The sequence below is a fragment of the Orycteropus afer genome, unplaced genomic scaffold (genome assembly GCF_000298275.1).
Source record: "Orycteropus afer afer isolate SDZICR_OR568_19922 unplaced genomic scaffold, OryAfe1.0 scaffold00226, whole genome shotgun sequence".
NCBI classification, from domain to species: Eukaryota; Metazoa; Chordata; class Mammalia; order Tubulidentata; family Orycteropodidae; genus Orycteropus; species Orycteropus afer.
Genome location: NW_006921813.1, coordinates 678085 through 680915, shown reverse-complemented (window position 1 = coordinate 680915; position 2831 = coordinate 678085).

The following is a 2831-nucleotide window of genomic DNA, read 5'->3' as shown; positions in this document are numbered from 1 at the left end:
TCGGAAACAACTCGACGGCACTTAACAACAACAACAGCAAACATCGTTCTGGTATTCTTCACTTCCAGACAAGATCCATCTGACATCAATAATTATATCCCTCTTTTCATGTCCTCTCCTAAATCCAGCTTGAATTTCTGGCAATTCCCTGTTTAGTTAGTACTGTGAGTTTTTAAATCTTTTCCAGCAAAAATTTATCTCTGTGTGATATTAATGATATTAGATAATTTACTCATTCTGTTTGATAACCTTTGTTTGGTTTGGGGACAAATATGGATCTTCTTAGGTCAGTTGGTCAGGTACTAGTCCTCCAAGTTTCTTGGCATAAATAAGGGAGCACTTCCAATGCTGAATTTGTTTGTTGAAACACCTCTATGGATATTCCCTCAGTTCTTGGAGCCTTGTTTTATGGCAGTTCCTTCAGTGCAGTTAAAGGAATTTTTTTTTTTTTTTAATACCATATGCTACCTCATGAAATTGTTGAGTATTAACCAATTCTTTTTGGTACTGTGAGTCTGTGTGCTCCTTCCACCTTTTTTCTTTCTTTTTATTTTATTGTAGTGAAAACATATACAACAAGACATTCACCAGCACAACAACTTCCACATTTACAGCTCAGGGACACTGATGAAATTTTTCATGTTGTGCCACCATTTTTGCTATCCTTTCCTAAAATATAGCACCACCATTAGCATAAACTCAATGTCCCACAAACAAAATTTCCCCTTTTCCTCTCCCGCCCACCCATGGTACCCAACGATAACCTTTAATTCTTTCTCTCTATCTGTATATGTATTTTCAACCTATCTAGGAAATTTCCCTCTCCTCCCCTCCCATCTCTGGTAACCAACAAAGAAAATTTCCTTCCATGTATAAACCTTTCCTTGAGTTTTACAATAGTGAACTATTACTGGTAGTGAAATATAGAGTGGAATATTTTTCCTTCTGTGATTCACTTATTTCACTCAGCATAATGTCTTACAAGTTCAGCCGCAGTATGTGGTGTTTTTCAGACTCTACATTATTCTATAGGATTGCATAGTATTCCATTGTGTGTTTATACCACAATTTATTTATCCATTCCTCGGGTGATGGGCACTTAGGTTGTTTCCATCTCTTTGCTATTGTGAATGGTCCTTCAATGAACATGGGTATCCTGCCTGTCATTTCTTTAGGATACATACCTAGTAATGGGATGGCTGGATCAAACAGTATTTCTATTTTCAACTGTTTAAGGAATCACCATACTGATTCCCAGTGTTTGCATCATTTTCCTATCTCTTCAGTGGTATAGAAGAGTCTCAATCGCTTGGTGGAATTCCACCTTCCATCTTCTCTTGATGCTTCTTGCATCATTCAATATTTTGCCCATAAAATTCTTTAATATCACAAGTCAAGGCTTGAATTTTTTTCTTCAGTTCTTTCAGCTTGAGAAATCCTGAGTGTGTTCTTTCCCTTTGATTTTCTAACTCCAGGTGTTTTCAACTAACTTTATAATAGTGTACTTAGTCCTCTTGAGCTGACCTTTGAAATATTCTGTTCACTGTTTCACTTCATCATTTCTTCCATTTGCTTTAGTTATTTTCCATTCAGGAGCAAGTTTCAGAGTCTCTTCTGACATCTGTTTCAGTCCTTTCTTCTTTTCCTGCCTTTTTAATGACCTTTTGCTTTCTTCATTTATAATGTCATTGATGTGATCCCACAGCTCAGATGGTCTTTGGTCACTGGTGTTAAACACATCAAATATATTCTTCACATGGTTTCTAAATTAGATGGGATATAAACCAAAACCAAACTTACTGCCGTGGAGTCGGATCCAACTCATAATGACTCCTCATGTTTTCGAGGTGATATCACTACAGAAGTAAATAGCCCAACCTTCCTTCTGAGGAGTGACTGGTGGGTTTGAACATCCAGCCTTCTGGTTAGCAGTCAAATGCCTTAGGCACTACACCACCAGAACATTTAAGGTCATATTTTGGATCTAGTGGACTTGTTCTAATTTTCTTCAAATCCATCTTAAACTTGCAGATGAGCAATTGATGGTCTGTTCTGTAGTTGGCCCCTGGCATGATTCTAATTGATTTCTCCATTTTCTCTTTCCACAGATGTCCTCAGTTTGATTCCAGTGTGTTCCCTCTGGTGAGATCTATGATTTTAGCCATTTATGTTGTTAAAAAAAAATACTTACAATGAATAAATCATTGGTCATGAAAACTTCTATCATGCAATCTCTGCATAATTTCCATCACCAAGGCCATATTTTCCAACTGCCAGTACTTCTTTTTTGGTTCCTACTTTCTCATTCCAGTCACCTAGTACATCTTGATTGCAAGTTTCATCAATTTCAGACTGCAGAAATTGGAAAAAGTTTTCAATGTCTTCATCTTTGTTTTTAGTGGTCTGTGTGTAAATTTGACTAATAGTAGAATCAGTTGGTCTTCCTTATACCAATCTAAACCAAACTCATTGTGGTCATAGCGACCACTTCTTGGCTTCCGATGAAGTATCACTACATAGGTAGATTGCCCAAACTTCCTTCCGAGGAATGACTTGTGGGTTTGAACCTCCAGCCTTCTGGTTTGTAGTCAAATGCTTTAGGCTCTATGCCTCCAGAGCTTATAGGCATGGGTATTATCCTATCACTGACAGCACTGTACTTCAGTAAAGATCTTGAAATGTTCTCTTTGGCTATGAATGTAACACCATTCCCTTTATTATCTCAGCTTAGTAGACATTTGATTGATTCAAAAAGGCCAAAACCTGTCCATTTCAACTCACTAATGGCTAGGAAATAGATCTTTATGTCTTCCATTTCATTTCTGACTACT